This window comes from Musa acuminata, chromosome BXJ1-8 (assembly GCF_036884655.1).
Source record: "Musa acuminata AAA Group cultivar baxijiao chromosome BXJ1-8, Cavendish_Baxijiao_AAA, whole genome shotgun sequence".
Classification (NCBI taxonomy): Eukaryota; Viridiplantae; Streptophyta; class Magnoliopsida; order Zingiberales; family Musaceae; genus Musa; species Musa acuminata.
The window spans coordinates 39,071,988-39,085,160 of record NC_088334.1 but is presented as its reverse complement, the minus strand read 5'-3'; the positions used below and the strand labels follow the sequence as shown (position 1 = coordinate 39,085,160).

Genomic DNA, 13,173 nt, shown 5'->3' with positions numbered 1-13,173 from the left:
GGGACTTTCTCGAACGAACTCGGAATCGCTATTGCGGCCCCATTCCCGAAAGCTCTCTCCGAGCCCCACGAGACTGACTGCGTAGCGGTCACGGCAAATTCCGAGGCCCAAAACCATCGCCTCGGAGGTCGACGGGAGAGGTTTTGGCCGCTCGGGGCGCAAAAAGGAGTGCAACACGAGGACTTCCCAGGGGGTCACCCATCCTAGAACCGTGTCTGGTCATTGTATGTTTTATAAAGAAATTTTTAGATGATGATTTCATTATTCTCCTGCTATATATATGTTAATGACATATTTATTGTTGGCCATAATGCTGGAAAAATTGAAAAGCTTAAAAGAGAGTTTTAAGTAAGTCTATTGGCCGCTCGGGGCGCGAAAAGGAGTGCAACACGAGGACTTCTGATGGGATCCGGTGCTTTAGTGCTGGTATGATGGTACTCGTTTTGTTTGCGTCGTCCCTCGCCTTTGTGCACGTCGCGGACGGCGCATCGACGACCGGAGCCCCGAAACCTCTCGAACGATCTCGGAATCGCCATTGTCGGATCCCTCCGATGCCCACGAGGCCGACCGCGTACCGGACACGGCAAGCGCGTGCCGAAACCATCGGGACTTTCTCGAACGAACTCGGAATCGCTATTGCGGCCCCATTCCGGAAAGCTCTCTCCGAGCCCCACGAGACTGACTGCGTAGCGGTCACGGCAAATTCCGAGGCCCAAAACCATCGCCTCGGAGGTCGACGGGAGAGGTTTTGGCCGCTCGGGGCGCAAAAAGGAGTGCAACACGAGGACTTCCCAGGGGGTCACCCATCCTAGAACCATGTCTGGTCATTGTATGTTTTAAGAAGAAATTTTTAGATGATGATTTCATTATTCTCCTGCTATATATATGTTAATGACAAATTTATTGTTGGCCATAATGCTGGAAAAATTGAAAAGCTTAAAAGAGAGTTTTAAGTAAGTCTTTTGGCCGCTCGGGGCGCAAGAAGTAGTGCAACACGAAGACTTCCCAGGGGGTCACCAATCCTAGTACTACTCTCGCCCAAGCACGCTTAACTTCGGAGTTCTAATGGAATCCGGTGCTTTAGTTCTGGTATGATCGCACTCGTTTTATGTGCGTCGTCCCTCGCCTTTGTGCACGTCACGGACGGCGCATCGACGACCGGAGCCCCGAAACCTCTCGAACGATCTCGGAATCGCCATTGTCGGATCCCTCCGATGCCCACGAGGCCGACCGCGTACCGGACACGGCAAGCGCGCGCTGAAACCATCGGGACTTTCTCGAACGAACTCGGAATCGCTATTGCGGCCCCATTCCCGAAAGCTCTCTCCGAGCCCCACGAGACTGACTGCGTAGCGGTCATGGCAAATTCCGAGGCCCAAAACCATCGCCTCGGAGGTCGACGGGAGAGGTTTTGGCCGCTCGGGGCGCAAAAAGGAGTGCAACACGAGGACTTCCCAGGGGGTCACCCATCCTAGAACCATGTCTGGTCATTGTATGTTTTATGAAGAAATTTTTAGATGATGATTTCATTATTCTCCTGCTATATATATGTTAATGACATATTTATTGTTGGCCATAATGCTGGAAAAATTGAAAAGCTTAAAAGAGAGTTTTAAGTAAGTCTTTTGGCCGCTCGGGGCGCAAAAAGGAGTGCAACACGAGGACTTCCCAGGGGGTCACCCATCCTAGTACTACTCTCGCCCAAGCAGGCTTAACTTCGGAGTTCTGATGGGATCCGGTGCTTTAGTGCTGGTATGATCGAACTCGTTTTGTGTGAGTCGTCCCTCGCCTTTGTGCACGTCGCGGACGGCGCATCGACGACCGGAGCCCCGAAACCTCTCGAACGATCTCGGAATCGCCATTGTCGGATCCCTCCGATGCCCACGAGGCCGACCGCGTAACGGACATGGCAAGCGCGCGCCGAAACCATCGGGACTTTCTCGAACGAACTCGGAATCGCTATTGCGGCCCCATTCCGGAAAGCTCTCTCCGAGCCCCACGAGACTGACTGCGTAGCGGTCACGGCAAATTCCGAGGCCCAAAACCATCGCCTCGGAGGTCGACGGGAGAGGTTTTGGCCGCTCGGGGCGCAAAAAGGAGTGCAACACGAGGACTTCCCAGGGGGTCACCCATCCTAGAACCATGTCTGGTCATTGTATGTTTTATGAAGAAATTTTTAGATAATGATTTCATTATTCTCCTGCTATATATATGTTAATGACATATTTATTGTTGGCCATAATGCTGGAAAAATTGAAAAGCTTAAAAGAGAGTTTTAAGTAAGTCTTTTGGCCGCTCGGGGCGCAAAAAGGAGTGCAACACGAGGACTTCCTAGGGGGTCACCCATCATAGTACTACTCTCGCCCAAGCACGCTTAACTTCGGAGTTCTAATGGGATCCGGTGCTTTAGTTCTGGTATGATCGCACTCATTTTATGTGCGTCGTCCCTCGCCTTTGTGCACGTCGCGGACGGCGCATCGACGACCGGAGCCCCGAAACCTCTCGAACGATCTCGGAATCGCCATTGTCGGATCCCTCCGATGCCCACGAGGCCGACCGCGTACCGGACACGGCAAGCGCGCGCTGAAACCATCGGGACTTTCTCGAACGAACTCGGAATCGCTATTGCGGCCCCATTCCCGAAAGCTCTCTCCGAGCCCCACGAGACTGACTGCGTAGCGGTCACGGCAAATTCCGAGGCCCAAAACCATCGCCTCGGAGGTCGACGGGAGAGGTTTTGGCCGCTCGGGGCGCAAAAAGGAGTGCAACACGAGGACTTCCCAGGGGGTCACCCATCCTAGAACCATGTCTGGTCATTGTAGGTTTTATGAAGAAATTTTTAGATGATGATTTCATTATTCTCCTGCTATATATATGTTAATGACATATTTATTGTTGGCCATAATGCTGGAAAAATTGAAAAGCTTAAAAGAGAGTTTTAAGTAAGTCTTTTGGCCGCTCGGGGCGCAAAAAGGAGTGCAACACGAGGACTTCCCAGGGGGTCACCCATCCTAGTACTACTCTCGACCAAGCAGGCTTAACTTCGGAGTTCTGATGGGATCCGGTGCTTTAGTGCTGGTATGATCGCACTCGTTTTGTTTGCGTCGTCCCTCGCCTTTGTGCACGTCGCGGACGGCGCATCGACGACCGTAGCCCCGAAACCTCTCGAACGATATCGGAATCGCCATTGTCGGATCCCTCCGATGCCCACGAGGCCGACCGCGTACCGGACACGGCAAGCGCGCGCCGAAACCATCGGGACTTTCTCGAACGAACTCAGAATCGCTATTGCGGCCCCATTCCGGAAAGCTCTCTCCGAGCCCCACGAGACTGACTGCGTAGCGGTCACGGCAAATTCCGAGGCCCAAAACCATCGCCTCGGAGGTCGACGGGAGAGGTTTTGGCCGCTCGGGGCGCAAAAAGGAGTGCAACACGAGGACTTCCCAGGGGGTCACCCATCCTAGAACCATGTCTGGTCATTGTATGTTTTATGAAGAAATTTTTAGATGATGATTTCATTATTCTCCTGCTATATATATGTTAATGACATATTTATTGTTGGCCATAATGCTGGAAAAATTGAAAAGCTTAAAAGAGAGTTTTAAGTAAGTCTTTTGGCCGCTCGGGGCGCAAAAAGGAGTGCAAAACGAGGACTTCCCAGGGGGTCACCCATCCTAGTACTACTCTCGCCCAAGCAGGTTTAACTTCGGAGTTCTGATGGGATCCGGTGCTTTAGTGCTGGTATGATCGCACTCGTTTTGTGTGCGTCGTCCCTCGCCTTTGTGCACGTCGCGGACGGCGCATCGACGACCGTAGCCCCGAAACCTCTCGAACGATATCGGAATCGCCATTGTCGGATCCCTCCGATGCCCACGAGGCCGACCGCGTACCGGACACGGCAAGCGCGCGCCGAAACCATCGGGACTTTCTCGAACGAACTCGGAATCGCTATTGCGGCCCCATTCCGGAAAGCTCTCTCCGAGCCCCACGAGACTGACTGCGTAGCGGTCACGGCAAATTCCGAGGCCCAAAACCATCGCCTCGGAGGTCGACGGGAGTGGTTTTGGCCGCTCGGGGCGCAAAAAGGAGTGCAACACGAGGACTTCCCAGGGGGTCACCCATCCTAGAACCATGTCTGGTCATTGTATGTTTTATGAAGAAATTTTTAGATGATGATTTCATTATTCTCCTGCTATATATATGTTAATGACAAATTTATTGTTGGCCATAATGCTGGAAAAATTGAAAAGCTTAAAAGAGAGTTTTAAGTAAGTCTTTTGGCCGCTCGGGGCGCAAAAAGGAGTGCAACACGAGGACTTCCCAGGGGGTCACCCATCCTAGTACTACTCTCGCCCAAGCAGGCTTAACTTCGGAGTTCTGATGGGATCCGGTGCTTTAGTGCTGGTATGATCGTACTCGTTTTGTGTGCGTGGTCCCTCACCTTTGTGCACGTCGCGGACGGCGCATCGACGACCGGAGCCCCGAAACCTCTCGAACGATCTCGGAATCGCCATTGTCGGATCCCTCCGATGCCCACGAGGCCGACCGCGTACCGGACACGGCAAGCGCGCGCCGAAACCATCGGGACTTTCTCGAACGAACTCGGAATCGCTATTGCGGCCCCATTCCGGAAAGCTCTCTCCGAGCCCCACGAGACTGACTGCGTAGCGGTCACGGCAAATTCCGAGGCCCAAAACCATCGCCTCGGAGGTCGACGGGAGAGGTTTTGGCAGCTCGGGGCGCAAAAAGGAGTGCAACACGAGGACTTCCCAGGGGGTCACCCATCCTAGATGATGATTTCATTATTCTCCTGCTATATATATGTTAATGACATATTTATTGTTGGCCATAATGCTGGAAAAATTGAAAAGCTTAAAAGAGAGTTTTAAGTAAGTCTTTTGGCCGCTCGGGGCGCAAAAAGGAGTGCAACACGAGGACTTCCCAGGGGGTCACCCATCCTAGTACTACTCTCGCCCAAGCAGGCTTAACTTCGAAGTTCTGATGGGATCCGGTGCTTTAGTGCTGGTATGATCGCACTAGTTTTATGTGCGTCGTCCCTCGCCTTTGTGCACGTCGCGGACGGCGCATCGACGACCGGTGCCCCGAAACCTCTCGAACGATCTCGGAATCGCCATTGTCGGATCCCTCCGATGCCCACGAGGCCGACCGCGTACCGGACACGGCAAGCGCGCGCCGAAACCATCGGGACTTTCTCGAACGAACTCGTAATCGCTATTGCGGCCCCATTCCGGAAAGCTCTCTCCGAGCCCCACGAGACTGACTACGTAGCGGTCACGGCAAATTCCGAGGCCCAAAACCATCGCCTCGGAGGTCGACGGGAGAGGTTTTGGCCGCTCGGGGCGCAAAAAGGAGTGCAACACGAGGACTTCCCAAGGGGTCACCCATCCTAGAACCATGTCTGGTCATTGTATGTTTTATGAAGAAATTTTTAGATGATGATTTCATTATTCTCCTGCTATATATATGTTAATGACATATTTATTGTTGGCCATAATGCTGGAAAAATTGAAAAGCTTAAAAGAGAGTTTTAAGTAAGTCTTTTGGCCGCTCGGGGCGCAAAAAGGAGTGCAACACGAGGACTTCCCAGGGGGTCACCTATCCTAGTACTAATCTAGCCCAAGCAAGCTTAACTTAGGAGTTCTGATGGGATCCGGTGCTTTAGTGCTGGTATGATCGCACTCGTTTTGTGTGCGTCGTCCCTCGCCTTTGTGCACATCGCGGACGGCGCATCGACGACCGGAGCCCCGAAACCTCTCGAACGATCTCGGAATCGCCATTGTCGGATCCCTCCGATGCCCACGAGGCCGACCGCGTACCGGACACGGCAAGCGCGCGCCGAAACCATCGGGACTTTCTCGAACGAACTCGGAATCGCTATTGCGGCCCCATTCCGGAAAGCTCTCTCCGAGCCCCACGAGACTGACTACGTAGCGGTCACGGCAAATTCCGAGGCCCAAAACCATCGCCTCGGAGGTCGACGGGAGAGGTTTTGGCCGCTCGGGGCGCAAAAAGGAGTGCAACACGAGGACTTCCCAGGGGGTCACCCATCCTAGAACCATGTCTGGTCATTGTATGTTTTATGAAGAAATTTTTAGATGATGATTTCATTATTCTCCTGCTATATATATGTTAATGACATATTTATTGTTGGCCATAATGCTGGAAAAATTGAAAAGCTTAAAAGAGAGTTTTAAGTAAGTCTTTTGGCCGCTCGGGGCGCAAAAAGGAGTGCAACACGAGGACTTCCCAGGGGGTCACCCATCCTTGTACTACTCTCGCCCAAGCAGGCTTAACTTCGGAGTTCTGATGGGATCCGGTGCTTTAGTGCTGGTATGATCGTACTCGTTTTGTGTGCGTGGTCCCTCACCTTTGTGCACGTCGCGGACGGCGCATCGACGACCGGAGCCCCGAAACCTCTCGAACGATCTCGGAATCGCCATTGTCGGATCCCTCCGATGCCCACGAGGCCGACCGCGTACCGGACACGGCAAGCGCGCGCCGAAACCATCGGGACTTTCTCGAACGAACTCGGAATCGCTATTGCGGCCCCATTCCGGAAAGCTCTCTCCGAGCCCCACGAGACTGACTGCGTAGCGGTCACGGCAAATTCTGAGGCCCAAAACCATCGCCTCGGAGGTCGACGGGAGAGGTTTTGGCCGCTCGGGGCGCAAAAAGGAGTGCAACACGAGGACTTCCCAGGGGGTCACCCATCCTAGATGATGATTTCATTATTCTCCTGCTATATATATGTTAATGACATATTTATTGTTGGCCATAATGCTGGAAAAATTGAAAAGCTTAAAAGAGAGTTTTAAGTAAGTCTTTTGGCCGCTCGGGGCGCAAAAAGGAGTGCAACACGAGGACTTCCCAGGGGGTCACCCATCCTAGTACTACTCTCGCCCAAGCAGGCTTAACTTCGAAGTTCTGATGGGATCCGGTGCTTTAGTGCTGGTATGATCGCACTCGTTTTATGTGCGTCGTCCCTCGCCTTTGTGCACGTCGCGGACGGCGCATCGACGACCGGTGCCCCGAAACCTCTCGAACGATCTCGGAATCGCCATTGTCGGATCCCTCCGATGCCCACGAGGCCGACCGCGTACCGGACACGGCAAGCGCGCGCCGAAACCATCGGGACTTTCTCGAACGAACTCGTAATCGCTATTGCGGCCCCATTCCGGAAAGCTCTCTCCGAGCCCCACGAGACTGACTACGTAGCGGTCACGGCAAATTCCGAGGCCCAAAACCATCGCCTCGGAGGTCGACGGGAGAGGTTTTGGCCGCTCGGGGCGCAAAAAGGAGTGCAACACGAGGACTTCCCAAGGGGTCACCCATCCTAGAACCATGTCTGGTCATTGTATGTTTTATGAAGAAATTTTTAGATGATGATTTCATTATTCTCCTGCTATATATATGTTAATGACATATTTATTGTTGGCCATAATGCTGGAAAAATTGAAAAGCTTAAAAGAGAGTTTTAAGTAAGTCTTTTGGCCGCTCGGGGCGCAAAAAGGAGTGCAACACGAGGACTTCCCAGGGGGTCACCTATCCTAGTACTAATCTAGCCCAAGCAAGCTTAACTTAGGAGTTCTGATGGGATCCGGTGCTTTAGTGCTGGTATGATCGCACTCGTTTTGTGTGCGTCGTCCCTCGCCTTTGTGCACATCGCGGACGGCGCATCGACGACCGGAGCCCCGAAACCTCTCGAACGATCTCGGAATCGCCATTGTCGGATCCCTCCGATGCCCACGAGGCCGACCGCGTACCGGACACGGCAAGCGCGCGCCGAAACCATCGGGACTTTCTCGAACGAACTCGGAATCGCTATTGCGGCCCCATTCCGGAAAGCTCTCTCCGAGCCCCACGAGACTGACTACGTAGCGGTCACGGCAAATTCCGAGGCCCAAAACCATCGCCTCGGAGGTCGACGGGAGAGGTTTTGGCCGCTCGGGGCGCAAAAAGGAGTGCAACACGAGGACTTCCCAGGGGGTCACCCATCCTAGAACCATGTCTGGTCATTGTATGTTTTATGAAGAAATTTTTAGATGATGATTTCATTATTCTCCTGCTATATATATGTTAATGACATATTTATTGTTGGCCATAATGCTGGAAAAATTGAAAAGCTTAAAAGAGAGTTTTAAGTAAGTCTTTTGGCCGCTCGGGGCGCAAAAAGGAGTGCAACACGAGGACTTCCCAGGGGGTCACCCATCCTAGTACTACTCTCGCCCAAGCAGGTTTAACTTCGGAGTTTTGATGGGATCCGGTGCTTTAGTGCTGGTATGATCGCACTCGTTTTGTGTGCGTCGTCCCTCACCTTTGTGCACGTCGCGGACGGCGCATCGACGACCGGAGCCCCGAAACCTCTCGAACGATCTCGGAATCGCCATTGTCGGATCCCTCCGATGCCCACGAGGCCGACCGCGTACCGGACACGGCAAGCGCGCGCCGAAACCATCGGGACTTTCTCGAACGAACTCGGAATCGCTATTGCGGCCCCATTCCGGAAAGCTCTCTCCGAGCCCCACGAGACTGACTGCGTAGCGGTCACGGCAAATTCCGAGGCCCAAAACCATCGCCTCGGAGGTCGACGGGAGAGGTTTTGGCCGCTCGGGGCGCAAAAAGGAGTGCAACACGAGGACTTCCCAGGGGGTCACCCATCCTAGAACCATGTCTGGTCATTGTATGTTTTATGAAGAAATTTTTAGATGATGATTTCATTATTCTCCTGCTATATATATGTTAATGACATATTTATTGTTGGCCATAATGCTGGAAAAATTGAAAAGCTTAAAAGAGAGTTTTAAGTAAGTCTTTTGGCCGCTCGGGGCGCAAAAAGGAGTGCAACACGAGGACTTCCCAGGGGGTCACCCATCCTTGTACTACTCTCGCCCAAGCAGGCTTAACTTCGGAGTTCTGATGGGATCCGGTGCTTTAGTGCTGGTATGATCGTACTCGTTTTGTGTGCGTGGTCCCTCACCTTTGTGCACGTCGCGGACGGCGCATCGACGACCGGAGCCCCGAAACCTCTCGAACGATCTCGGAATCGCCATTGTCGGATCCCTCCGATGCCCACGAGGCCGACCGCGTACCGGACACGGCAAGCGCGCGCCGAAACCATCGGGACTTTCTCGAACGAACTCGGAATCGCTATTGCGGCCCCATTCCGGAAAGCTCTCTCCGAGCCCCACGAGACTGACTGCGTAGCGGTCACGGCAAATTCCGAGGCCCAAAACCATCGCCTCGGAGGTCGACGGGAGAGGTTTTGGCCGCTCGGGGCGCAAAAAGGAGTGCAACACGAGGACTTCCCAGGGGGTCACCCATCCTAGATGATGATTTCATTATTCTCCTGCTATATATATGTTAATGACATATTTATTGTTGGCCATAATGCTGGAAAAATTGAAAAGCTTAAAAGAGAGTTTTAAGTAAGTCTTTTGGCCGCTCGGGGCGCAAAAAGGAGTGCAACACGAGGACTTCCCAGGGGGTCACCCATCCTAGTACTACTCTCGCCCAAGCAGGCTTAACTTCGAAGTTCTGATGGGATCCGGTGATTTAGTGCTGGTATGATCGCACTCGTTTTATGTGCGTCGTCCCTCGCCTTTGTGCACGTCGCGGACGGCGCATCGACGACCGGTGCCCCGAAACCTCTCGAACGATCTCCGAATCGCCATTGTCGGATCCCTCCGATGCCCACGAGGCCGACCGCGTACCGGACACGGCAAGCGCGCGCCGAAACCATCGGGACTTTCTCGAACGAACTCGTAATCGCTATTGCGGCCCCATTCCGGAAAGCTCTCTCCGAGCCCCACGAGACTGACTACGTAGCGGTCACGGCAAATTCCGAGGCCCAAAACCATCGCCTCGGAGGTCGACGGGAGAGGTTTTGGCCGCTCGGGGCGCAAAAAGGAGTGCAACACGAGGACTTCCCAAGGGGTCACCCATCCTAGAACCATGTCTGGTCATTGTATGTTTTATGAAGAAATTTTTAGATGATGATTTCATTATTCTCCTGCTATATATATGTTAATGACATATTTATTGTTGGCCATAATGCTGGAAAAATTGAAAAGCTTAAAAGAGAGTTTTAAGTAAGTCTTTTGGCCGCTCGGGGCGCAAAAAGGAGTGCAACACGAGGACTTCCCAGGGGGTCACCTATCCTAGTACTAATCTAGCCCAAGCAAGCTTAACTTAGGAGTTCTGATGGGATCCGGTGCTTTAGTGCTGGTATGATCGCACTCGTTTTGTGTGCGTCGTCCCTCGCCTTTGTGCACATCGCGGACGGCGCATCGACGACCGGAGCCCCGAAACCTCTCGAACGATCTCGGAATCGCCATTGTCGGATCCCTCCGATGCCCACGAGGCCGACCGCGTACCGGACACGGCAAGCGCGCGCCGAAACCATCGGGACTTTCTCGAACGAACTCGGAATCGCTATTGCGGCCCCATTCCGGAAAGCTCTCTCCGAGCCCCACGAGACTGACTACGTAGCGGTCACGGCAAATTCCGAGGCCCAAAACCATCGCCTCGGAGGTCGACGGGAGAGGTTTTGGCCGCTCGGGGCGCAAAAAGGAGTGCAACACGAGGACTTCCCAGGGGGTCACCCATCCTAGAACCATGTCTGGTCATTGTATGTTTTATGAAGAAATTTTTAGATGATGATTTCATTATTCTCCTGCTATATATATGTTAATGACATATTTATTGTTGGCCATAATGCTGGAAAAATTGAAAAGCTTAAAAGAGAGTTTTAAGTAAGTCTTTTGGCCGCTCGGGGCGCAAAAAGGAGTGCAACACGAGGACTTCCCAGGGGGTCACCCATCCTAGTACTACTCTCGCCCAAGCAGGTTTAACTTCGGAGTTTTGATGGGATCCGGTGCTTTAGTGCTGGTATGATCGCACTCGTTTTGTGTGCGTCGTCCCTCACCTTTGTGCACGTCGCGGACGGCGCATCGACGACCGGAGCCCCGAAACCTCTCGAACGATCTCGGAATCGCCATTGTCGGATCCCTCCGATGCCCACGAGGCCGACCGCGTACCGGACACGGCAAGCGCGCGCCGAAACCATCGGGACTTTCTCGAACGAACTCGGAATCGCTATTGCGGCCCCATTCCGGAAAGCTCTCTCCGAGCCCCACGAGACTGACTGCGTAGCGGTCACGGCAAATTCCGAGGCCCAAAACCATCGCCTCGGAGGTCGACGGGAGAGGTTTTGGCCGCTCGGGGCGCAAAAAGGAGTGCAACACGAGGACTTCCCAGGGGGTCACCCATCCTAGAACCATGTCTGGTCATTGTATGTTTTATGAAGAAATTTTTAGATGATGATTTCATTATTCTCCTGCTATATATATGTTAATGACATATTTATTGTTGGCCATAATGCTGGAAAAATTGAAAAGCTTAAAAGAGAGTTTTAAGTAAGTCTTTTGGCCGCTCGGGGCGCAAAAAGGAGTGCAACACGAGGACTTCCCAGGGGGTCACCCATCCTTGTACTACTCTCGCCCAAGCAGGCTTAACTTCGGAGTTCTGATGGGATCCGGTGCTTTAGTGCTGTTATGATCGTACTCGTTTTGTGTGCGTGGTCCCTCACCTTTGTGCACGTCGCGGACGGCGCATCGACGACCGGAGCCCCGAAACCTCTCGAACGATCTCGGAATCGCCATTGTCGGATCCCTCCGATGCCCACGAGGCCGACCGCGTACCGGACACGGCAAGCGCGCGCCGAAACCATCGGGACTTTCTCGAACGAACTCGGAATCGCTATTGCGGCCCCATTCCGGAAAGCTCTCTCCGAGCCCCACGAGACTGACTGCGTAGCGGTCACGGCAAATTCCGAGGCCCAAAACCATCGCCTCGGAGGTCGACGGGAGAGGTTTTGGCCGCTCGGGGCGCAAAAAGGAGTGCAACACGAGGACTTCCCAGGGGGTCACCCATCCTAGATGATGATTTCATTATTCTCCTGCTATATATATGTTAATGACATATTTATTGTTGGCCATAATGCTGGAAAAATTGAAAAGCTTAAAAGAGAGTTTTAAGTAAGTCTTTTGGCCGCTCGGGGCGCAAAAAGGAGTGCAACACGAGGACTTCCCAGGGGGTCACCCATCCTAGTACTACTCTCGCCCAAGCAGGCTTAACTTCGGAGTTCTGATGGGATCCGGTGCTTTAGTGCTGGTATGATCGCACTCGTTTTATGTGCGTCGTCCCTCGCCTTTGTGCACGTCGCGGACGGCGCATCGACGACCGGTGCCCCGAAACCTCTCGAACGATCTCGGAATCGCCATTGTCGGATCCCTCCGATGCCCACGAGGCCGACCGCGTACCGGACACGGCAAGCGCGCGCCGAAACCATCGGGACTTTCTCGAACGAACTCGGAATCGCTATTGCGGCCCCATTCCGGAAAGCTCTCTCCGAGCCCCACGAGACTGACTGCGTAGCGGTCACGGCAAATTCCGAGGCCCAAAACCATCGCCTCGGAGGTCGACGGGAGAGGTTTTGGCCGCTCGGGGCGCAAAAAGGAGTGCAACACGAGGACTTCCCAGGGGGTCACCCATCCTAGAACCATGTCTGGTCATTGTATGTTTTATGAAGAAATTTTTAGATGATGATTTCATTATTCTCCTGCTATATATATGTTAATGACATATTTATTGTTAGCCATAATGCTGGAAAAATTGAAAAGCTTAAAAGAGAGTTTTAAGTAAGTCTTTTGGCCGCTCGGGGCGCAAAAAGGAGTGCAACACGAGGACTTCCCAGGGGGTCACCCATCCTAGTACTACTCTCGCCCAATCAGGCATAACTTCGGAGTTCTGATGGGATCCGGTGCTTTAGTGCTGGTATGATCGCACTCGTTTTATGTGCGTCGTCCCTCGCCTTTGTGCACGTCGCGGACGGCGCATCGACGACCGGTGCCCCGAAACCTCTCGAACGATCTCGGAATCGCCATTGTCGGATCCCTCCGATGCCCACGAGGCCGACCGCGTACCGGACACGGCAAGCGCGCGCCGAAACCATCGGGACTTTCTCGAACGAACTCGTAATCGCTATTGCGGCCCCATTCCGGAAAGCTCTCTCCGAGCCCCACGAGACTGACTACGTAGCGGTCACGGCAAATTCCGAGGCCCAAAACCATCGCCTCGGAGGTCGACGGGAGA

General features: G+C 53.2%; 19 non-coding genes across 19 annotated transcripts; all 19 read right to left on the bottom strand.

Moving 5' to 3' along the window:
- Window positions 1-984: 984 nt before the first annotated feature.
- On the bottom strand, window positions 985-1,103 carry LOC135590796 (5S ribosomal RNA). The gene has a single exon (XR_010478201.1). It is a non-coding gene; the product is annotated as a 5S ribosomal RNA (ribosomal RNA).
- A 544-nt stretch (window positions 1,104-1,647) lies between these two features.
- On the bottom strand, window positions 1,648-1,766 carry LOC135589847 (5S ribosomal RNA). Its single transcript, XR_010477253.1, has one exon. It is a non-coding gene; the product is annotated as a 5S ribosomal RNA (ribosomal RNA).
- A 544-nt stretch (window positions 1,767-2,310) lies between these two features.
- On the bottom strand, window positions 2,311-2,429 carry LOC135589430 (5S ribosomal RNA). Its single transcript, XR_010476838.1, has one exon. It is a non-coding gene; the product is annotated as a 5S ribosomal RNA (ribosomal RNA).
- Window positions 2,430-2,973: 544 nt separating this feature from the next.
- Window positions 2,974-3,092, bottom strand: LOC135589531 (5S ribosomal RNA). The gene has a single exon (XR_010476939.1). It is a non-coding gene; the product is annotated as a 5S ribosomal RNA (ribosomal RNA).
- A 544-nt stretch (window positions 3,093-3,636) lies between these two features.
- On the bottom strand, window positions 3,637-3,755 carry LOC135589606 (5S ribosomal RNA). The gene has a single exon (XR_010477012.1). It is a non-coding gene; the product is annotated as a 5S ribosomal RNA (ribosomal RNA).
- Window positions 3,756-4,299: 544 nt separating this feature from the next.
- On the bottom strand, window positions 4,300-4,418 carry LOC135589728 (5S ribosomal RNA). Its single transcript, XR_010477134.1, has one exon. It is a non-coding gene; the product is annotated as a 5S ribosomal RNA (ribosomal RNA).
- Window positions 4,419-4,920: 502 nt separating this feature from the next.
- Window positions 4,921-5,039, bottom strand: LOC135589824 (5S ribosomal RNA). Its single transcript, XR_010477230.1, has one exon. It is a non-coding gene; the product is annotated as a 5S ribosomal RNA (ribosomal RNA).
- A 544-nt stretch (window positions 5,040-5,583) lies between these two features.
- LOC135590667 (5S ribosomal RNA) lies at window positions 5,584-5,702 on the bottom strand. The gene has a single exon (XR_010478074.1). It is a non-coding gene; the product is annotated as a 5S ribosomal RNA (ribosomal RNA).
- A 544-nt stretch (window positions 5,703-6,246) lies between these two features.
- Window positions 6,247-6,365, bottom strand: LOC135590242 (5S ribosomal RNA). The gene has a single exon (XR_010477648.1). It is a non-coding gene; the product is annotated as a 5S ribosomal RNA (ribosomal RNA).
- A 502-nt stretch (window positions 6,366-6,867) lies between these two features.
- Window positions 6,868-6,986, bottom strand: LOC135589462 (5S ribosomal RNA). The gene has a single exon (XR_010476869.1). It is a non-coding gene; the product is annotated as a 5S ribosomal RNA (ribosomal RNA).
- Window positions 6,987-7,530: 544 nt separating this feature from the next.
- Window positions 7,531-7,649, bottom strand: LOC135590666 (5S ribosomal RNA). Its single transcript, XR_010478073.1, has one exon. It is a non-coding gene; the product is annotated as a 5S ribosomal RNA (ribosomal RNA).
- Window positions 7,650-8,193: 544 nt separating this feature from the next.
- Window positions 8,194-8,312, bottom strand: LOC135589949 (5S ribosomal RNA). The gene has a single exon (XR_010477356.1). It is a non-coding gene; the product is annotated as a 5S ribosomal RNA (ribosomal RNA).
- A 544-nt stretch (window positions 8,313-8,856) lies between these two features.
- LOC135590241 (5S ribosomal RNA) lies at window positions 8,857-8,975 on the bottom strand. Its single transcript, XR_010477647.1, has one exon. It is a non-coding gene; the product is annotated as a 5S ribosomal RNA (ribosomal RNA).
- A 502-nt stretch (window positions 8,976-9,477) lies between these two features.
- LOC135589807 (5S ribosomal RNA) lies at window positions 9,478-9,596 on the bottom strand. Its single transcript, XR_010477214.1, has one exon. It is a non-coding gene; the product is annotated as a 5S ribosomal RNA (ribosomal RNA).
- A 544-nt stretch (window positions 9,597-10,140) lies between these two features.
- LOC135590665 (5S ribosomal RNA) lies at window positions 10,141-10,259 on the bottom strand. The gene has a single exon (XR_010478072.1). It is a non-coding gene; the product is annotated as a 5S ribosomal RNA (ribosomal RNA).
- A 544-nt stretch (window positions 10,260-10,803) lies between these two features.
- On the bottom strand, window positions 10,804-10,922 carry LOC135589948 (5S ribosomal RNA). The gene has a single exon (XR_010477354.1). It is a non-coding gene; the product is annotated as a 5S ribosomal RNA (ribosomal RNA).
- A 544-nt stretch (window positions 10,923-11,466) lies between these two features.
- On the bottom strand, window positions 11,467-11,585 carry LOC135590755 (5S ribosomal RNA). Its single transcript, XR_010478162.1, has one exon. It is a non-coding gene; the product is annotated as a 5S ribosomal RNA (ribosomal RNA).
- Window positions 11,586-12,087: 502 nt separating this feature from the next.
- On the bottom strand, window positions 12,088-12,206 carry LOC135591202 (5S ribosomal RNA). The gene has a single exon (XR_010478450.1). It is a non-coding gene; the product is annotated as a 5S ribosomal RNA (ribosomal RNA).
- A 544-nt stretch (window positions 12,207-12,750) lies between these two features.
- On the bottom strand, window positions 12,751-12,869 carry LOC135590439 (5S ribosomal RNA). Its single transcript, XR_010477846.1, has one exon. It is a non-coding gene; the product is annotated as a 5S ribosomal RNA (ribosomal RNA).
- Between the last annotated feature and the right edge of the window lie 304 nt (window positions 12,870-13,173).